The 23,653-nt window shown below is 38.1% G+C and overlaps 1 long non-coding RNA gene across 2 annotated transcripts in view; it reads right to left on the bottom strand.

Moving 5' to 3' along the window:
• The window catches only part of LOC132670171 (uncharacterized), a 451,329-nt gene that overhangs the window by 66,710 nt on the left and 360,966 nt on the right, over positions 1–23,653 (bottom strand). Inside the window, exon 4 of one of the 2 annotated variants that reach the window (XR_013555993.2) lies at positions 22,359–22,524. The exons of the other annotated variant lie outside the window; for it this stretch is intronic. This is a non-coding gene — a long non-coding RNA (uncharacterized LOC132670171). Of the gene's footprint in view, positions 1–22,358; positions 22,525–23,653 lie in introns of those variants that run through there. 2 annotated transcript variants of the gene reach the window in all.

The following is a 23,653-nucleotide window of genomic DNA, read 5'->3' as shown; positions in this document are numbered from 1 at the left end:
TTTAATTTTTAATGTTTGTTTAATTTTAAGAGAGAGGCAGACAGAGTGCGAGCAGACGAGGGGCAGAGAGAGAGGGAGACACAGAATCCAAAGCAGGCTCCAAGCTTTGAGCTGTCAGCACAGAGCCCAATGCGGGGCTCAAATTCAGGAACCACGAGACCATGACCTGAGCCAAAGTTGGATGCTTAACCAAATGAGCCACCCAGGTGCCCCCCTTCCAGTAGACTTCTTAACTAACCTGTCAGTATTGTGAATAACAGTTCACAGTTGTTTTAGAAATGAGAATTTCAGCCTCAAAATTTATTTATTCAAGGATGAAACTGGTTAATGGGACTTCTTATGTAAAGTATAATTTTAGATTCTTTCACATATTATGTTCATTTTTTCTCATCTCCTTCCCTGAAATAGATTCTTTACTCGTAGTGCAGAAACTGAGAGACAAGAAGTAAGCTATCTGAGGTCTGATAAATTTTCTAATTCATGCTTATCTGATTACCAAACTCACATTCTCCCTAAGTTCATGTTGCATAATAAGTATTAGCTGAGTACTTATTATGCCCAAGTTTGTATACCAGGCTTTTTAGGTTTCTTTGTAGAGATTTCTTACTCAAATCTCTTATTCAATAAGAAACAAAAGTTCAGATAAAAAATGATTTGAACCTGTTTTTCTGCTTATTCCAACATCACACATTTATAAAACATTCTCTGGAGCCTTATTGTTTCCCAGAAAAATACATACCAAATACTGACCTATCATTATTTACTCAGAAAAAATGAATCCAGCTTATTTCCCTTAAGTACTGAGTGTGGGCAGTGACGTACCAGCTTCACGAGATTTTATTCTAACACTTAGATTACAACGATGGTAACAATTTTTTCATAGTTTTTCTGTATATGGGTAGAACTCTGGGCATTCGTCCTGGATTTAAAATTTACTAGAATTTCTATTTTTAGGCTTAGTAAAAAAATCACCTTAAAATAAATCCACTTCCATTTTGAATAACAAAGCCAAAGACTTATATTCCAGCTTTACAATAAAATGTGGATTTCCCTTTAACATCTTGCATTTCAAAAAGCTGAATAAGATGACACTTAGAAAGACATTCCAGCCAGCTAATTAGTTCATGGGGGAAAGTTCAACACTAGAACAGTCTTTGGATGTACTGTATTTTTATTTGATTATGACCAGGATTAATTTTCATTTAATTTGCCAATATGCCTCTCAGTGTTTTATTCTTAGGTAAACAAGTGACTGTAGACATGTTGAGTCAATTACTCCTATTTTGTTCCTAAATTGGCATTAATATAGTAGCCGGATGGAAATGGTCTCATGCTTGCTGACACATTATTAATGACCAGTGAGGCAAAAAATATTGCCGTAGCTATATTTATTTGTCTCTATGCTTGAGACCGATGGGCTTGATCAGTCTCATGTTGCATGTTGTTTTTCCTTTTTGGAACCCACTGTCAGCATCCTTTTACTGATAGCAAAGTCAGCTTCACATCTCCCAGCTCTATTGGAGGCTGAGTCAGGGCACAGATAAAACACTTTTTAATGCCTTTGCTTCCGTTTCGGATTTCCACTAACAATGCTTCATACTTTGGGACAACATTCTAACTACAGCACACTGTAACTTTTTTTTTTTTTTTTGATTGGATATATTCCATCAACAGGCCATATCACATCTTCATGAAATTTAATGGTCAAGTACCTGATGATCACCTAAAATAGCCTTAAAAGCTTAAGACTAAAATTTCAGTATTGAAGTTAAGACTCAAGCTCTGTGGCTATAAGATCTGAGATTTAGTCACAACTGTTCCACTTCATCAATGAGTTAACTTGGGCACATTACTGAATTAATTAGGCACATTGCTTAAACTTTATCTAAGATTTTTCATCTCTAAAATGAGGGTGGTTGAGTACCAAATGAGATGTCAGTCTATATCATCAAATCAAGCTGCATGTTCCCTCTACTTGAACCTAATCCTTTGCTTACAGTAATCAGAATCTTATCTGGTTCTCAGCTTCAAGCTCTTACTACAACACATTGCCCCTTTACTCAAGTAGCATTTGGAGTCTATGCCTCATTTTCACATATTTTCCTCCTGGGAGTGTGATCCTATGTTGCCTGCCCTGTATTACTAAAGATTCCAGTTCTGGGTGCTGTTCCTAAGAGTGTTGCATGCAAATCAGTATTGCTGAGTGTGCTACCTAGGGCAGCCCCCACCTCTGTTTAGATCCTCCCAAGTCTTTCACAACCACCATCTACCTATTCATGTATATTTATTATCATCTATATTTATTACTGGCTTTGTGGATCCTTAAAAGCAGAATGTACATTTCAAGACACTTACCAATTAAAGCATCTCTTGTCAATCCTTTCTTTTTTTTATATTAAATATAATTTATTGTCAAATTGGTTTCCATACAACACCCAGTGCTCATCCCAAAGGGTGTCCTCCTCGATGCCCATCACCCACTTTCCCCTCTCCCCCACCCTCCCATAAACCCTCAGTTTGTTCTCAGTATTTAAGAGTCACTTATGGTTTGCCTCCCTCCTTCTCTGTAACTTTTTTCCCCCTTTCCCCTCCCCCATGGTCTTCTGTTAAGTTTCTCAGGATCCACATATGAGTGAAAACATATGGTATCTGTCTTTCTCTGACTGACTTATTTCACTCAGCATAATACCCTCCAGTTCCATCCACATTGCTACAAATGGCCAGATTTCATTCTCATTGCCAAGTAGAATTCCCTTGTATATATAAACCACATCTTTATCCATTTGTCAGCTGATGGACATTTAGGCTCTTTCCATAATTTGGCTATTGTTGAAAGCGCTGCTATAAACATTGGGGTACAAGTGCCCCTGTGCCTCAACACACCTGTATCCCTTGGGTAAATTCCTAGCAGCACTATTCTTGGGTCAATCATTTCTAATACATGTTCTGGTTTAAAACCCCAGCATTGTTTTAAATGACTTATAAAGGTATTGTCTCATGTGACTCTGTGAAGTGTCCCCATTTTTATTTATTATCCCCGTTTTTCAGATAGGAACGCTGAATCACAGTAGGTAGAGGAGCCAGGATTTAGAATTTAAAACTCTGACTCCTGAGGTCGTACTCTTCACCATTCTGTGTCCCTGTGGCCATGAAACTAACTGCCTCCAACACAGGACTCCTGCAGACTTCCCATTTCCAGACTCCTTGAGTGTTTCCCAGATCTCCGGTTGAAATACTCTCTGAAGTATAATTAATACTTTTGTGCTTCTTTGCAGAATCTGACTGAGGCTGATGCTCTGTGTCACTGGGCTTCTTCCTCTTCACTATCCTGATTCTGAACTCTTGTGGGTCTCTCCCAGAGCATTTCCTTAGTAAATCACTTGCACACAATCCTCATCTCAGGCTCTGCTTATGATAAACACAAACTTAGCACAAATAATTAATAATTAGAGAGGACTTTTGAGGGAAAATAGAGAAAATGATTTATGAAGAAGACACCAAACAATCATATGATTTCGGCCCCAAATATTTCATGATAAAGGTATTCCATTTTCCTTGTTGCATCTAAGAGAAATTAACAATAATTCATTAATAATATCAAAAACCCATTTAGTGTTCAAATTTCCACTGTCTCATTATGTTTATTCATTTTTATGTGTTTGAATCAGAGCCCACATAAAATTCGAATAATGTAATTTGTTGATGTTTCTTTAAGTTTCTTTTGTAAGTTCTGCCCAACTTATTTATCCTTGTGATTTATTTGCTGGAGATAAGGTTGTTTGTCCTGTTACATTCCCCACAGTCTGCACTGTGTTGATTATATTTCCATGGCACAGATTAATATATTCCTCTGTAAATTGCTAACTGTTTATAGAGGTCTGATCTGATTCATTTTTGTTTCTTCTGGCAAGGCTGCTTCGCTGGTAGGTGGTATGACCTTCTATCGGAAAACACAGAATGTCTACTTTTTTGTGTGTTCACAATTGTTGATGATCAGTACCTAGATTCATTTATTCAAACAGAAGTTTCAAAATGATAATTCTATTTTTTATAATGTCTTCTTTATCACATTAAAATCTCTATAAAGGGGGAAAAAACCCTTCATCTCATACCTGGTTTACTAGTTTTCTACTTATTATCAAAAAGGTCATAGAAATGCCTAATCTTTCATTTACCAGTTTCAAAATAATGAGTTTGGGTTTTTATACAATCTCCCAGTGATGACCAGTGTGTTTTCTTTGCTCATTTTGTGTTTGTTATGAATTTATGTATTTAATCATTCTTAATATATTTCATCCATAGCATTTGTTATTCTTAGCAATGTTCAAATTGTCTTATCTTTGACCAGTGAGACTGTCTTCAAATCGACTCTCAGGTACTTTTGGATAACATGCTTAATTTCTGACAAAACAAGATGTTCCAGGTACATTTCCTGCCCCAGACTTGTAATCACCTATTTCTCTAAGACACCCTGTCTCTTTTCCAGGTACATGTAACTTAAACCCTTTCATGAGTTGCTCCCATTCTCCTAAAAATGAAAAATCTCCTCTTAAAGGTAATGGATGACCCTACAGTTTTAATCCAGTGGCTCTCCCTTAGCCATTCTCTACGATTTCCTTTACAATTTTCTCCTTTGGAACTTTTTAATTTTGACACTCCACTTTTTTTTTCTCTAACTATTTCTTAATTATACTCCATTACACTATTTTTTGTTAATCTCTTTCTCTTTTCGCTCACTAAGCATAAGTGAATTATACACATACACATATGTGACATGTATTTATATATCCCCTAAAGGAAGTAAATAGGAATTGCTGGTATTTCTGGGCATTGAAGGGAGGGCTCAGTTCTTTTAACAAGTATGCAATAGGCATTGAGAACATACTATATATCAGCAATAAATCCATGAATAAAACAGAGGTTGTGTTTGAGTGTCAGAAGACAGAGAATTAAGCGAAAGAAATATACGTATATACAGTTGGTAATTGCCATACAGAAAATTATACTTTTAGAAATGGACTTCAAGTACCCAGGTGGACAGTAAGCTCAGAAGGCCTCTCTGAAATGTTGAAATCTAACCTGAGTCCGGAGGAGGTGCTGGAGCATGCATATACCTATGTAGAGGAGAGCATGCTGGGGAGAGGAAATAGCAAGTACAAAGGCCCTGAGGAAAATGTGTGCCTTGCACGTTGGAGATGCAGTGAGAAGTCACCTGTGGCTTGAGATAAATGAACTCAGGAAGAGTGGGATTTAAGATCAGAACAGCAAGGAGTGGGGGAAGCAGAACATATAGCACCTGCCCTATAAACCATGAGAACTTTGGCTTCTACTGAGTGAGTGAGAACTCTCTGAGGTCATTGAGCAGACAAGTGATGTAATGTAACTTAACAAATCGAAGGGATCTCTTGGGCTGACATGTGGCAAGTAGACTGTAAAGGAGCAAAAGGAGTAGCAGGGGGACTTGTTAGCAGTTATTGCAATAATCTCGGCCAAAGAGCAGAGCATTAGCAGTGCTGGTGGTTAAGAAGTGGAGAGATTTGCCTAATTGAGAACTCATTCCCTGCCAACACCAGAACCTGGCATGTTGCCCTGATGTGCCAGTGGGAGCCAATTACACTGTGTCCAGGAGGCACTACATTTTATTCTTTCCAATTAACCCATTCTTGTGTCCTCACACAAGCTGTATTCTGATGAATACAGACATGCCCACCTTAGTCAGAGGGTTTTGACCACAACTCTGTAATCACCACTTGGATGCACCAGAATACAACACATCTCATGCCATAAGCAAGCTGCAGTCTATAGACATAATTCTTTCGGCTGCAGCTGCTAATGACCTACCTGATGGCCACCCAGCTCAACTTGTCCTTCAGATGTACATTCGAGATTCTCTCTTCCTCATTCCTCCTGCAATCCCTCAACAATTAGGAACTTCTACATCTTATTCCTCATCCTTGATACTTTCAATCTGTTCGTTCAGAAATTCAGAACATTGAACTTTGCATTAGAAACTGCCAGATTACTCTTCATCATCTCATTCTGGACTGCAGAGAAAATGGTTCAAAATGACTTTTTTTTAATATACGAAATTTATTGTCAAATTGGTTTCCATACAACACCCAGTGCTCATCCCAAAAAATGCCCTCTTCAATACCCATGACCTACCCTTCCACCCCCCATCAACCCTCAGTTTGTTCTCAGTTTTTAAGAGTCTCTTATGCTTTGGCTCTCTCCCACTCTAACCTCTTTTTTTTTTCCTTCCCCTCCCCCATGGGTTTCTGTTAAGTTTCTCAGGATCCACATAAGAGTGAACACATATGGTATCTGTCTTTCTCTGTATGGCTTATTTCACTTAGCATCACACTCTCCAGTTCCATCCATGTTGCTACAAAGGGCCATATTTCATTCTTTCTCATTGCCACGTACTACTCCATTGTGTATATAAACCACAATTTCTTTATCCATTCATCAGTTGATGGACATTTAGGCTCTTTCCATAATTTGGCTGTTGTTGAGAGTGCTGCTATAAACATTGGGGTACAAGTGCCCCTATGCATCAGTACTCCTGTATCCCTTGGGTAAATTCCTAGCAGTGTTACTGCTGGGTCATAGGGTAGGTCTATTTTTAATTTTTTGAGGAACCTCCACACTGTTTTCCAGAGTGGCTGCACCAGTTTGCATTCCCACCAACAGTGCAAGAGGGTTCCCATTTCTCCACATCCTCTCCAGCATCTATAGTCAAAAATGTTTAAAAATTAGACTAAAGTTTATGAGTAAAGTACAAGTTATGTCATGAATACCAGGGTCATATGATGACTTTTTATTATTCGATCTCCTCAACCTTGGGTTAAGAGTCCTTAAATTGGACCAACTGGGCAGGAATTCTAGAAAATCATTTCCCAGGAGAAATAGCAAACTAATAAACAAAGGTGGTTTGCCTTCAGATGATTACTAAAAAGGTACAAATCATCTATTATCACCCTGAAATGAAACCCACCAATTCAAAATAATAATAATAATAATATAATAAAAAAAAGACTGACATAAAGAGTTGTCAAGAATACTTTTTATCTGAAGTGAGTAGTTCTCAGACATCTTAAATAAGTCCATAAAACTGATAATAAAACAAAACATATACACACACACAGATACATTCAGGTAAATGATATAAAATACTGTTATTGAAAAGCATGTACTAGGGCTGCTTCAGTGGCTCAGCTGGTATTTGTTGACTCTTGGTTTTGGCTCAGGTCATGATCTCGCACTTTCATGGGTTCAAGCCCCACGTTGGGGTCCATGCTGACAGCAGGGAGCCTGCTTATGATTCTCTCTCTCCCTTTATCTCTGCCCCTCCCCTACTCACACTGTCTCTGTCTCTCAAAGAAGAAAAGCATGTACTCAGTAGTTTTGGTGATTCAACCACCATAAGCTCATTCTACCTCTAATGTAGATGGAAGGAAAGCAGGGACCCACATATACCCTTGTCTACCTTGAACTCTGAAGTCATAGATCTTAAAAGATGATGTGTTCTCGTTCAGAAAATCCCAGATCCTGACTCATTTTATTTTTCCATATTCCTGACTACATGTATAGGGCAGGAAACAATGTTAACTCTTGTGATAACCAAGCCTGGGTCAGAGAAGAGAGGGGAACAGAGTAAAGATTATTAATAGAGAGTTGTGTAGGATAATACAGCAGCCAGCTCTATGGAAGTGTGGGAAGTCAATCATCTTGACCTAGTATTATTCAGTCTGCCTTTTGTCTTATTGGCCTGTATGTTCTTTGAATGAAGTGGGCATCTAATGTAGTCTGAGAACTACTCCCTGCTTCTGCCATACAAAGTGTTTTTGCAGTTTGGACAGCTAACCATGGTCCTGAGAATGCAGCTGCAACAGAACAGTGGTGCCACACAATTTGGATTAAATCCCCTGATTAGTGAGGCTTTCACAGTGATCTTTGTGTTTCCCAATATTAGATCATGACCTGAACAGCCCTTTGGTGAGGCTGAAATGGCCAGTCCACTTTGCTGCACTTTTGATCCAGGCAACTCTTCGGTACCATACGGTATAATTAACACATGTTTGGGCAAAGTAACAGCTATTCAATTCAAACTAGCTTACTCAAAAAGGAGGAATGTACTAAGGAGATTCTTGAATTCAGAAACCAATGAAAGGAAAGTATTTGGGCTTCAGAAATTAAGGGATCCGAGGATTCCAACAATGTTAGGACTTTTTCTCTATTTTTCTCTGCTCCTTTCCAAGCATCTCTTTTCTCAGCCCCTTTCAGTTGTAGAATATCTTCCCCCATTTAAGTTCATGAAGCAGAAAACATGGCTGTGGGTGGTTTCTTTATTGCACATATTGTGACTCAAACATCCAAGGAGTTAATACTCCAGCTTCTTTGGCTCAAGTGCAGAAATCTTGATGAAGTGTCTCACAAGTTCAGCTTATGGTTGGTTCCCAACCACTGAACCAACCATCTGGGGTGGCTCAGTGGTGTTGGTGGCCTGGGTGTTCCTACTACCAGCCAATTTTGAAGCCTGTGTCTTACTAGAAGATCAATTAACTCTGTCCAAGAAAGGAAGACATGGTGTGATATGGCTACTCCTGCTTCAATAATGAAATTGGGGAGAAAAATTAAATTCCTAGAAAAAAAAAGGTGCTGCGGGAAAACTAAAATAACTGTATATTCTGTTTGCTCCCCTATGTACATGTTCTTCCCCCCTTTGTATATTATATACTATACCTTCCCAGTATGTCTTCTTAAATGCAGAATTGTCACTCTTACCCACCCCCCCCCCCGCCCCCTGCACATACATGCTTAGGCATGCTGTAATGTGCATAATTGTGAATCTTCACGTCCAGAAAATTTTGGAATGACTTAATGGCATTGTAATACAACATACTCTTTATTTTTCCTACATATAAAAAGAAATAAGCATACTGCAAAAAGGAAACGTAGCAACTGTTTGTAATGATTAAGAAGAAATAATTCTTAACTTAATAGTATTGGTTTAGGAAAAGAGCCAAACAATAGATAAATAGGATACCTCTTCAGAAAAATAATTAAAACAAGGACCGTAAAGATTAATTTCCCATTTTTATTATGTGTAGATATACTAAAATGTATGTTCATACTCTTTAGCATATCTGTATTGGCTGAACATCTCTTTCCATTAAAATTAGTTTTCCAAGGACATGCACTACATTATTGAAAGTTGCCTTTTTGATATAGATTCTTCTCCAAAATAATTTTATAGTTGCTAAGCAGTCAATTGCCAACTGCATACTAAAATATACATAATGTAAATGGAGGCAAGAAACAGGAGTAGGCAAACGTGAGGAAGAAACACAATCATTTCTATTCAGTCGGAAAAGGAATGAGTGGCTGGCAAGGTAAGAGTGCAGCAAAGTTATGCCACCACCAGCCTGATATTGTTGCAAAACTGTTTTCTTGTCAACAACAGAACTTTTGTATGCAATCTTGGGACAGCTTTTAGCAGCAACATATTTGGTCTTCACCCTGACTACCATCACATTTATGATGATCTTATTCGGGCCAACGACTGGCCCAGGTGTGGTATTTTCAGACTGGGATGTTTCCACGTGTACCACTACATTTACAGCATAAAGGAACACCCAATATTCTTATTAAGACGTAGATGATACAAGTTCATTGCAGGGGAGGCATAAAATTATGCAAAACTCTCTGTCTAGAGTTGGTGACCATATACCATTTTGGGGCTGATCCTTATTCCTTCCAACGATCACTAATAGATTGCTTCCTGCTGGTCCCCTTAATTGTGGAGGTCTAGGGCTAGCTGGCATCAATTGCTTTGAGGAAAGGTGAAATGAAGCATTTCATGACATGAACAGGACAGATCGAATCGAATCCCCTTTGGTTGACAGAACAGGACCCTAGGAAGGAGGCACATCAATTTGTATGAGTGAGAAAGTGACAGAATAAAAACTGGAAACCACAATGGGAAGAGAGGAGTCCTGACTGGTGATTCAGGGTCAGACCAGGGCCTGTAGGCTCTTAGAAGAGACTGGATATGACCCTGTATGTGGCTTATGGTGAAACCCTTCTGGAGAGAGACCCCCTATACCATGGTTGAGTTTGTGGTTTTGTGGATAACATGTATGTATTGATATATGCACCTTAGTTGAAGGAGTACATCAGGGAATTTGAATATGCATATAAGAAACTTTTAAAAATACTGTTGACCCTTGAACAAAATGGGTTTGAATTATACAGGTCTACTTATGGATGCATGCATATGTATCCATTGATTCTTAGTTTTCAAATAATCAGAACTTATTGAGAAAAACACACACTTTGGAGTGAAGGATTAAGATTTAAACACCAATTTTACAAACTCCAGGCAATTAGACAAATTACGTGAACTTTCTGCCTTAATCTAACCCACAAGTTTATTGTGAGGATCAGATGTACTGTTATAGAATCACACGTGCATGTAAGTTAAAGTAATACACTGGACTGTGAATTTTTATGTCTCTAGCGACCAACTTTGTATGAATAAGGTTTTATCAGATTTGTTTTGGAGTTCCAATGTGCAGTAGTCTCTCACTATTGTTTACTGAGTAAATAAAATTGGCTTCTCAATAGAAAAAAGCAGGACTCACTCTTAATACACAAATTTCATTAAATCAAGATCCATTTATTAGTTGGTAGTTAGAAATATCCTTGTCACTAATGCTGAGCCTCAGGACATTATAACAAATACCCACCATTTCTTTATTATTGATTCTTGGTTGCATCAGATAACAAGAGCTCCACTGGAAAGAATGAATGATAAAGTGAATTTCATAATTTATTCTACAAAGGGAACGGGCATTCATTTTTCTGGTTTGAGAGAAACATGAATATTTTGTATCATAGAAGAAAGACTTGCGCCAGGCAAAGATGCTTTCAGTGTCATGCCTAAAGCCTCAGCAATAATTAATGGTAGATTTGGAATACGAAATGCATTATGTCATGTCTTACGCTGTGTAAGAGGTTGAGATATTGGACTGAAGGTGTCTTGACATAAAGATCAAAACAAAGACTAGGCGTGAATGGGTGTTTGTGTGTTACTCGAGAGCAATATCCAGCTGTTGGTGGGCATTACTGTTACTGCAGCCCTCATCACTCTGCCCCCTCTCTAATCCAGTGGGTCAGTACATATGCACAATGGATGCTCTGCTTCATCAATCAGTCCACATTCTTCAGTCTATGCTTCTCCCCTAGTCTGTCTGCTCCTGCTGATCATTCTCCCTGGCATCTACTTCTTCTGGTCCACCAAACACAAGCAGAGGTAAAATTTAATTAATATGTTAATTGCCTTTAATTAATATATCAATATGCTAATTTATACTGAAAAAAATTTTTTTAGTGTTTATTTACTTATTTTGAGAGACAGAGAGAGAGGATGAACAGCGGAGGGGCAGAGAGGCAGGGAGGGAGAGAAAGAATCCCAAGCAGGAGATGCACTGTCTCTGCAGAGCCCGATGGGGGAGCTCAATCTCACCAACTGCAAGATCGTGAGCTAAGCCTAAATCAAGAGTCAGATGCTCAGACACCCAGGCACCCGGTTAGCTGATGTTTTAACTAATATCAATTTAACAGTTTGAATCAAGGATATCTGCTTGGTTAAAAACTTTTTCCTGGTCCCACAACTAGCACACATGTACTTATTTATCAGAATCCAGTGTGACCGAAAAAAGGCCGGAGCACACACATATGTAACAAAATGCAGAAACTAAAATCTCAGAATAAAAGAAGGCATGCGTTGATGTATGGGTATGGTTTTCCCACTTTTTTTTTTTCCTATCTACCTCCTACTCATTATTCAGTTAAGTATCTGTTCTGCCCTTAAGCCTTCCCTAACTCACTTAAACTAGGTCATATCATCGGGTAAATATTCATTGAACATGTTAACATGCCATGACACTGATCATACTTTATTGAGTTTATTTATTTAATGTCCATCTTTGCAGCTAAACTTTACTTTTTACAGACACAGAACGTATTTGCTCTCTTAGCCCAATTTTCTGTACACAGTAAGTGCTCATTAGGAGTTGGTGAATGAATGGAGAGCTGGCTACAAGAAAACACTACTTCCCCTCTTCTTCCAATTCACCACACCGGCATGAAACACGTGCATGTGCGCACGTGTGCACACGCGCACACACATGCACACATGGATGCACATACACACACCATGATGCAAATGCAATTCATTAAAGGCCGAAGTTTGCCTTTGGTGACATGTAAGGATTAATAGTCTTTTATACCCAAGCTATTCTTGTTCATTGCATATTTAAAATGGGAAAGTGTAGTGTAAAAAAAAAAAAATTCAACTGAGTAAGATTTAAAGATCTCCCTGGCTTTATTCAAGGATTCATGAATCAGGCAGCATCCCATATGGCAAAGAGAAAAGGGCTCTGAAGAGCTGCACAACATGAAAGATTTTTATAAGCAGAAGGAGGTGGGGCAAGAAAGTTATACTAGCAAAGAACTGATTGTGGCAAGGTCATTTTCCTTTAGAGGACCACAGGGTCCATCAAACAGATTACCTCACTAGTGTCGACCAGGTAATTCTAAATGGACTGGTTTATCTGGGAGGGGCTGAAATTGTAATTGAGTTAAGGAGTAAGTCTCAAATTAGTGATGTGGGGTTCAGCACAAGTGACTCCATTTAGAGTATATTGTCTCTTTTTTAACAGTAGCAAGTTTTGACAGAATTATGGTTGAATAATAGGGGTGCTGTTTATGCCAGATGCACTTAAAACATCAATATCACAGAATCTCTCTAGCATTATTTCTTATGGATGTACTGCAGAGAGTTGGGAAATACAATGCAGAAGAATTTATAATCTAAGACTTTCCTAAGAAAATCACCCATGCTTATTGGTATGGCATTACATTTACTGTAATTGCCTAATATAAGCGTAAATATACTTAATTGACTTTTCTACCCTCTTTCCACTAACAAAATTGTGGCATTATTGTAAAATACCAAACATGGACAGCGAGAAGAAAAAAGTTTGCTTAAAAAGAATGCCCTGTTTTATTTGTAAAATGACACATTTATTCGTTTTACTTATTCTGCACTTTAGTTATAATATATGCATACTGAATAGCAAGCTTAGAGAATAAAAGAAAATGCTCCTTTCACATAGGATAGTGTGGTATAAGAAGAAATATATTTGGTCTCTGTCCCAGCTTCCTGGCACAAAGCTCCTAAAAATGCTTGTAATTTCCTGAGTGGTAGGAGAGTCTTTTGTTATTCATAATGAGTTCCTTTCAATTACACCTTAGCTCATGATGATTAGGTGACTTAGGACAGGACCACTAAATAGCCTTAGTGGGTTGGTCACCGGAAAGACTAAGTGATTAGAGAGCTGGAACTTTCAACCCTGCCCACTGACTTCTGGGAAAGGGGGATGGGGTGGAGATTAAAGATCTATAAAATCTCTTGAACAAGGAGAAAAGATGAGCTTCAAGTTGGTGAATGCGTCTGGAGCATTGTGCACCGTGGTTCCAGGAGCGGGGGAAGTTCTAGGACTCTCGACCCTCTGAACCTTGCCCCATGTACATCTTCATCGAACTATCCATCTGTATCCCTTATCACATCCTTTATACTAAATGTAAGTGAATGTTTCTCTGAGTCCTTGAGCCACTTTAGCAAATTAATTGGACCCAAAGAAGGGGCGTGTGGGAACTTCCCATTTATAGCAGTTTATAGACACCTGGACTTGGAATTGGTGTCTGAAGTGGGAGCAGTGCTGTGAGACCGAGCACTTAACCTGTAGGATATGACACTATCTCTAAGGAGATAGAGTCGGAATTGCATTAAATTCATAGGACACCTTGGCCGTGTCCACTGAGAATGTGAGAATTGCCTGGTGGTGTTGAAAAACACACAATAGAAATGACTATGCCATACTGGATCCTCAAGATTTTGTTCAGGTCACTGATGGACTCACTTAACACTCATGCTTACTGTACCACAAAGCAAAATAAGGTTGATCATACATTGTGCATTTTTCGATGAACGAAGCACATTTGAGCAATTCAAGCTCACCCTGAAACTCTAAGCTGCACAGCTTAGCACATAAATGAGCTCTGTACAGACACAGGTCCATCAAACTTCAGCGTCCATGCTCTGGACCATTGCCCCATTAGGGACCGTCTACTACACACATGCGTGGTTCCCTACAGTTTGCCTTTTCTCCTATTCTAGCTCTTATAAAACTATTTCTCTGGAATTAAGTTAAATCTAAATTTTTTTCCAACTAAGTGAGAACTAAAGGGAATCAGGAGAGTCCCTTCTTGTTCTTATATAGTAAGAATAGTGAATTCCCCAATCCTGACATCTAGCATCTCTATAGCCTGACCATGTTCACTGTGACAGAGGGTTTTAAAAGCTCACTGAATATCCAAGAGGTTTCCTACACTTCCCAGTCTCTTGTGGATGTTCTGAGTTATGTGTCTGGCTCTGGCTAATGGACTAAATGAAAGTCACCATCGTTTTGCGGCAGTAGAAAGTTTTAGGTAGTGCCCTATCTCTCTCTTTTTCTCATTCAGTAACCCTGGAAATCATGTGTTGAGATTGCAGGACCTTAAGATGTTAAAAATAAAGAATCCCTAAGTCAATACGACGAGTTTACCTGGAAATCCACTGAAATGTGGCCAAATTTATGTGTATGGAAATAAACTTTAGCTTATTCAGCTCAATCTGATTAACACAAACACGATCCAAAATCTTGAAGTTAAAGATATTAGCATGCTTTCAGTTTGAGGTATCAGAAAATCTTACTACAAATGACTTCAACAATAGGAAATATATTATCTCGTGAGAAAATATAATCAGGAGGTGAACTATTCTACCATCGTAGCTCAGTAATGTGTTCATAATATGACTGCAAGCCCCAAACATCACATTATGAACTTTAATATCCAAGGTTAGGAAGAAATGTGTTCTATTTTCATGTCTCAGTTTTAAGGGAAGGAGAATTTTCCTATTATTTCCCCTTTCCAAAATAACCCCTCCCCTCTTTATAAGTAAGTGTCGAACTCTCCTGCTTAAACCAATGGCTATAATTGAGTTGGCTTTACTGGGATTGGTTCCCTAGTCTAATCAACATTCATTACCCAGGGTTAAGAGATTCCATAAAAACAAAACAAAACAAACAAACAAAAAAAACCAGTCACCCAATTCCTAAATAAACACAGGGTTCTGCTACTGTGTAATGTCTTTTTAACATTATGCACCCAAATACAAACGCGATTTTAAGGTCAAAATGTGGCTGATATTACTTTCTGTTCAAATCTTCTATTTTTTCCAGCTAATTAATATTTTATAGCAGCCCCAAACATGTAATCATTGTTTGTTAACCTAATACAGGAGTAGAAAAGCTTCTAATGGGAGCAAAAAAATCTCATCAATGTTCAATTATTAATTTACTTTCCTTTTAAATCACAAACTGACCCAATTTCAGGTTGCTGACTTTAAAGTATTATGTGTATTTTTTCTATTTAATTTTAAGCTATTTGTGTTGGTGTCAGGTAGAAAGTACCAAATTTGGGAATATTCACTTTTGAATATTAGAGCATATGGATATTTGGAGACAAGGACCAATTTACAGGTAAAAATGGATTCTCCTTGTTCTCCGATAGGCTGCCACATTAAGCCAACTTGACTGAAGAAGATCTTTTGTATTTAAGGAACATAATGTTTGTTTAACGTAAACTCAAGTTCAATTCCATATTATGAGCACAAAAAGAGAAGCTCGCCCAAGGAAACATTACTGTAATCGTGAAGGTTGGTCAGGACCTATAAACTATTCTGTTTTCTGGCTTGAAATTTTATCACTTTCTGAGGTGATTTCTAAGAGAATCCACTATAAAAGTCCCCAGTGTGTATGTTTTTTAGGAATTCGTATTATAGTCCACCTCTCCAAAGTATGCATTTAAATGATTGGCGCTAATGTGCACACAGGATCGGGTGGGTTATTGGCTCTTCAGGATCACTGGAGCGAGGAGGTGAATGATGTGTGAAATGAAAAACCTGACCCAAAGCTCAGAGGGAGTCTAAGGGACTGTTCTGTCGTCCTGGAAGCACCGGGTTAGCGTGATGATGAGAATCACACAGGTGGATCATAAAAGCTCCCTGAATCTCAGAGAGGGGAGGGCGGATGAGGATGCTTTAATGAGCTATTTTACGTCCATCCTTTCCTCAGTACATCTTTCTTATCTCTCAACTACTCAGAGTTGTAACAATTAATAGTCTCTATCTCCAAGTGAAGTATTAAGGTGAGTAAATTATCTGGACCACTTGAGCTGAATGACTCAACTTTACCTCCATTTTCAAGAGATATTACGGGAGGAGGGAGGAGGAAAAAAAGGGGGGGGGTAAGAAAGAAGCTACTAGGGGTAGAAGTTTGTCTTTAGAAATACTAACTTCAGTACTTTACCTGAGTTTTCTGTGGAGACCTAAGGCTTAGACTTAGAAATATCACATCCTGATTTTCATTAGCCTGTGCAAAATTAATATAATATACTATAATATTGAATAAACACACATGCACACACTACGCACAACATTAATATAATAAAATACACAACACATATGCACAAGAAATGAGATAGGAAAAATCTATTGAAGTGTCTGAGCTGTCTGTAAAATGTTAAGCTCTTGGATCACCTTGTCATGAGTATCAGGTGAAAAGCTTTCCAGGATTGGACTAACTATAGAGGGATTAGGGATTGAGGAGAACCAACAAGCAACCATAGTAGACAAGCAAACCGAAATAACTGAAATCAGTGTGACTGTTCTTACTCCCAGAAGCTCCTGACTTGTAGCAGCAATGGTGGTAATTAACATGTGTTAGTTTCAACGTTTCCTGAAAATGGACCATAGCTATCACAACACAATATTTGGGTTTTTTAGTGATGATCTCATTTTTAATTTGATAGTTACAAATTTGTTTTTGTATGTATTTGGGAAAAACATAACTCAGGTGCCAGCACGTCATAGCTTGCACATTATTCCTTACAAGACGATCACGTAGGAGGCATACCATATAATAACATATGTGGAAATAGGATCTAAGTGACACGTTTAAGGAGCACTAAGATACAGCGATGGGAAGGGCTTACAGGGTTTTCAGGAGAGAAAGAAGTATCACAATTTTCTTTACGATTTTGTAAGACTCAATGACTCATTTGTCATTTGGTTCCAAATGTCCCCGTCTCTAGCCTGTACATTGCAACCAGGTCATTCCACTGCTAACCCCGACTCTATGTCATTTTATTTACTACTACTGTCATCATAACAGCCACCATTTTTCAAGTGTTCATCATGTGCAAGGCACCGGATTAAATGCTTTAGGCGCAGTGTTTCAATGAATTCTTAAAACAGTAGACACTATAATTATTCCCATTTTCCAGATAGCGATGCTGATGGTTAGAGATGCTACCATTTTAATCTGACTCTTCTTACCAGGCTATTTTGTTTTCTAAAATTTCCCTCTTTATATCTCTTATACTCCCTACCTATATATCTTATATATTAATAATACAAAACAGCATGTCCTCATAACAGCAAACATTTATTGACCACACACTGCTTAGAGCATGGGGTTAAGTGGTTACCGAGATTGTCTTATTCAATACGCATTCACAAAATCCCTACAGTAGGCATTGATATTATCTTCACTTTATAGGTGAGGACATGGAAGTGGAGAGAGGTAAAACAACTTGCCCAGTGTCACATAGCTATGGAGCAGACCACATCTCTACCCCACCTCCCAACCCATTCTCAGGGAACAGCATTTGCACTGGCCTTCGGTCTCAGACTCTAGTATCAGGCTGAATCAGTTACCCTTCCCACTGGACTCATGTTTGTAAGGCTGAGACAGACTTGGTAAGCTCTGGGATCCCTATTTCTGTTCTGCCAGTCTATTCCATGTACTAGAATTACTTGCAGGTAAGATGGAAGAAGACAACAGCAGAGACAGAGAGAAGGAAAGGAAAAGGGACAAGAGAATTGTAGCAGAGGAAGTTAAATTGATGTTCCCCTCTACTTATGCTTCAAGTCTCCAACATATTTGCATACTTAAAAATTAAAAGTTTCAAAGAACTCCTTGGCTCAGTTGACCTCAGTGTTCTGAGAAATTCTAAAGTAATGATAGGCTCTGTCACATAAGCTTTAAAGACAAATCTGCTTAATGAATTGAACTTTTCAATTACAAATTAGCTAAAGGCCAAATTATGTTCACATTGTCCTTTAAAAAACCTCCATTCTCAAATCCACCAGTGAGTTTAATCCCTTGAATGTAAACAAGAATCGGCATGATTAAACCCTCTTAATTTTATTAATATAGTTCCAAAGGCATATAAGTTTATTGTAAAGTGTTTTCCAAAGTCTTCTTTGTCCAAATTACTTAATATTTTATCCTTTATGCTTTCTATATTATTTACTTATGGTAAGAGGATTCAAGATATTCATAAAGTGTGTAATGAATTTAACATGATACACTAATTAATATCTAGTTAAAACCATTCAGAGATTAAAGATGGCAAACTAAGTCATTTGCAGGTGCATTCTTCACTTAGTTATTGGGGAGCAATTCCATACTTTGCTTTCTTTACCATTTCAAAAAAAAGACACATACTCTTCCATGCAATCCCTAGTTATCAGTAATAAATCTATAAATAAACACATACCTACATACATAAATAATAAATAAATACAATTATCAACTCAACTTTTTCAGCTGGGCTATTTCTATATTCCATGAAAAATAAGCCTTAAGTGCTGACCTTTAAAATTATTATTATTATTATTGTTGGGGAGACAGAGTATGAGCAGGGGAGGGGCAGAGGGAGGGGGGGAGAGGGATAGAGAGAATCTTCAGCAGGCTCCATGCAAAGCATAAGCCTGACTCAGGGCTCAATATCATGAATTGTGAGACCATGACTTGAGCCAAAATCAAGAGTAGAACACTTAATCTACTGAGCCTCCCAGGTGCCCCTAAAATTATGAAATACACAAAAATATCATGATAACCACTGATAGGACTTATTCAAAGTAAATTATACCTGCTGTTGGTCAGTGTGAAATGGCATCAGTTGACAAAACAAAGTACAACCTCTTTCATCTAAGGCGTGAGGAAGCTTGGCTGGGGTTTATCTTAGGTTGAGTGGAAATTGCTCTTCTAGAAAATCTGGGTCAGTCCAATTGCTTAACGTGGATACACTGCATAGAGAAGTCCAAAGGAATAGATGATATATTTAATTTAGCAAACAGACATTAACTAAACTTCCAGCAAACTGATGATTTTGAGGAACACGAAAATAAATGAGGCACTACACCAGTTATAGCAAGAAGGAAGGTAAGAGTAATAGTTAACAGAAAGGAAGGCAACCGCTGCATTACCCATACTTCTCTTGACTTAAAGTTCACAACAACTTAAAGAGGAAGATGGAATTAATAACCCCATTTTAAAGGTGAGAAACATGAGGCTGGGAGAGTTTTTAGCCAATGTTTTCCAGCTAACTGTTTGAGTCAGGATTCCAAACCAGGTCTGTCTGTTGCCAGGACCTGTTCTCTGAACCATTATTCTTTGCTTTTCTAGCAGTACTATGGCAGACCTGGTAAGGGTGCAGACGGTGAAAAATAAGATCCTGTACTGACTCTGCGTCAATGATAGCCAAGCATGAATACACATATGGAAAACACAAGACAGTATAATAATTTGTTCTTAACTAGGTATGAACATGACAATGAACAAAAGGAATATGGTGGTTAAGATCAATGAGAATATCTGTGTCCATAGTGTTCCCTTGCTCTCAGTCTGGGAGAGGGCATTTAGATATATGGAGGGTAGGGGGGATCATTACTGGCCACAGAAAGGGTCTAAAACAATACATAAAATAAAATGTACATTTACATAGTCCTTTTCCGAGTCAAAAAAACCCTCTATGTTCAACACTTCATTTAATTTTCACTCCATTCCTGGTGGGTAGGTTAGATTACCATTCTAACTTTAACTTTTTGAGGCTCAGTGAGGCCCAATAAGTGGAGAATTCTGAATGAAAACTCAACTTTCCTGCTGACCAATGGTCTTTCTAGTAAATTATCACAAAAAGTGGTAGAATAAGCATGTTCTGTAGTGGTTTGGAGATGGGGACGAGTGGGTAAAGGAAACAGATCAACTGCAGTTTGTTGGATGGGAATAGGGGGAGAGTTATGTGCGTTTATGAATGTATTCCAATAGGACACATTTATGAGCTCAAACGTGATTGAGGTGGTAACAGGAGAACGGTGTGGTTTGTGGAAGATAGTGGACAATATTCCACCCTGAGCTTTAGAGTTGGCAAACCCAGGGTAAATACAGCAGGCTATTTAACTTCTCTAGTTCTGAGTTTCTTTATCTTTAAAGTGGAAGTATTAATCTCTCCATCACCAGAGTTTTATGGTGATAATAAAGGATAAATGTGAAAATATATGTGAGATGCACACAGCAAGCTCTCCATTAGTGCAGTGGTTGTGATTATAATTCTGAAGAGAGTGATAGAGAAATTGTATTTCAAGTTGGTTAATCTGGAAGCAATGTAAAAAAGAAGAGAATCGTGAGACCTTGGGTCAAGGGAAAAAATAATGTGGCATCATTTCAACAATATAAAATTTTACTCTCCTCCATAATATCTTTTCCTGGTTCTCCATTATATTTTTGTTAAAGTACTCAAACAAGGAGGCATTACAGTGAGGTGGCTGTAACACCTTGGTCACCTACATAAGTAAACTAGAACCTAAGCCAGAGACAATTCCTAAAAATAACTCAAGGTTAAGAAGAAAACCAATCACTAACAATGAACTTCACTTTCCCAAATAAGGCAAGTACTTAAGCTATAGTCACATAAATAATTTCCTTGCTTTGCTCCCATCTTCTCTATACAAACCTTGTACCTTGGGGCCTTTGGGTGGCTCAGTTGGGTAAGCTTCTGACTTCGGCTCAAGTCATGATCTCAGGGTGCATGAGTTCAAGCCCTGCTTTGGGCTCTGTGCTGACAGCTCAGAGCCTGGAGCCTGCTTCAGATTCTTTGTCTCCTGCTCTCTCTCTGCCCCTCCCCTGCTCACCCTCTGTCTCTCTCTCTCAAAAATGAATAAACTTAAAAAAAAATTAAAAAAAAAAAAAACTTGCCCCCTAGCTTCTGTGGGTAAAGCTCTCCTACCTACTGTTTGGTCTTGCCTGATTGGAGTCAATGCTTGCTCAAATAAAATCCCTCCAAATTTTAATGTGCTTCATTTATCTTTTAATACTTGGAATGAAATTCAAATTTTAGGTAGTAAGTCCTACAAACACCTGTATAATGTGGCTTCTGTGTTCTCTTCCAGATTATGTCTCCAAGATTCCCTGTTGGTTTGTAATCATCAGCTATCCTGGGATTCCTGGATTTACGTCCTGCTCTTCAGCCTTGCTAAAATGTGCTTTCTACAACCGCTCAGCTGGTCTTAAGTGTTTGCTTCTTCAGATAAGACTTCCCCGACCTTTTGTTGTCCTCATTAATTAATTATTAAAATTTGTAATTACATGCATATTTGTATGTTTGTGTTCAAGTAATTGAATTATTTACAAGGAAATAGAGAAGCATCAATTAATGTGACTCAAGCCTCTCAGAAGCTCTGAGTGCTCAAAGTATGGAGACCTGCCGAGGGAAATGAACCATTTATATAACACTTCATGGTATCAATACTCGAGATGCCAGACATGGTAATGAGTGATTAATTGCCAAATGAAGGGAAAGAAGAAAAAAATCTGTAAGTGTTAGAGTTGGGATGGCAGGAGGCTCTTGGCTCGTCTAAGAAACGATTGAAGAAATCGTCAAAGGATTTACCACTTACAAACTTTAATAGCCATCTAAAGATGGCTACCATTTTTCTCGAAGCTAAAATAAGAAACTATGGTTTAAAGTCTTCAAACCTGTGGATCAGTGGTGTGTGTGCATGCCTGGTTGTGTGCCTTTCCTGTTCTTTTTATGTGTATTTTCCTTTCTGTGTTTTGCTTTGCTTTTGTGTGTGTGTGTGAGATTGGTAGGGGTATGTGACAACAGACACTGTTTTGAAAGCAATGAGAAATGTGCCATTTGGTGTCATTTTGCTGCACTTGGCTTCTGCCTTCTCTTTCAAGTTTTCTTCATGGCAACATCACTAAATTAGACTGTCAAAAGTTTCTCTGTCCAACAAAGGATGTCTCTTGAAAATAATCCATTTGTTGGAGAAGACAATTGTATTAAACACAAAATAAACAAGAAAATGCTTACTAACAAGATCAAATAATTTTCTATTCCATTTGATATGCCAGGAACATTTTTTCTAAAGCTTGAGACATTGTGGTTTGCTTCATCAATTTCAACAGCTTTAGTTTTTTGGTGTTTGTTTGTTGGTTGGTTGATGAGAAGTACAAATGTAGAAGACAAGTATCCCACTGTGCCCATGGGTCTGGCAAATCACTGAAAAATAGCAAATATGTCACCAATTAACTAGTGGAAAGGCAAAACAAAAATGCATCTAGGAAATGTCAAGACAGATTTCAAGCCTGAAATCTGACAGCATCCGGAAGATCCATGAAATAAGGAGCAAGTATAATCTTGAAATTCCGTCTTCTGAGGAATTCTTTCTTAATCAGCCACAGCATTGTTTTGGGGAGATTACCAAAGTAGGTATGGATTTGGAACTAGGAAGTCCAAGTCATGATCAGGCAGACAAAGAGAAGTTTCTAGGCACTGTTGTCCAGGTCAGGAATTTCATTATTACTTCTCTAGATAGATCCTTCCCAACCACCATTTATGGTTCAGAAACACCATTTACCATCAGTTATGTACACCATAGTATATTGGTCCTTCCATTATTTATTCTGTTCTGAAGTCTTACTGTTAATACGTTTATTGATTTGTCACTGATTGCTTCCCTCTTTTCCCCCAGCATGGACACTGTGAAGCCATGAACCTTGTTGATCCTGTTCCCTGTGTACCCCTAACTCATAAAACAGTACCTGACACATATTGGGGTCCAAGTCAATGTTTACAGTAAACGACATGAAAGTAACATAAGGAACAGAAAGAGAGAGAATGGCTATGGCATAGTAATGTGTTAATTATCTGCTCAGGATTTGTTTGATTTTCTTTTTAATTTTGTTCCTGTAGCTTAAAACATTTGTAATAACTATAGTAAAAGATACAGTAATTATGAAACATTGAAAGTCAAAAAGTGCTGCATTTCATTTGTTAAAAGAGTGTTGATTACTTTATTTTTTGTCATAATTACAGCACCATTTCTTCAAAGCAGAATTAGATGGAGTAACTAAATGCCACAATGATTTTATCCTTGAAGAGAGAATAATCTCTTTATTTTATTTTTATTACCACTCATTTATGCTGTTATTCATCATTCATTCGTTCATTCCTGTTTTAACACTTCTTGAGTGGTTAGTGTCTGTCATTGTCCTACGAAGTGCTAATAACAGACATAGGTGCTTTTCCTTCCAGGGAATCCGAATCTGGTAGACAGAGAGGTAAGGAAACCAATATGTACCAATGTGATATGTCAGTAGGGTTGTGTGCAGTGAACTGTGAGACCACA

The sequence above is a fragment of the Panthera onca genome, chromosome B3 (assembly GCF_046562875.1).
Source record: "Panthera onca isolate mPanOnc1 chromosome B3, mPanOnc1 haplotype 2, whole genome shotgun sequence".
Classification (NCBI taxonomy): Eukaryota; Metazoa; Chordata; class Mammalia; order Carnivora; family Felidae; genus Panthera; species Panthera onca.
This window is presented reverse-complemented; position numbering and strand designations above follow the sequence as displayed.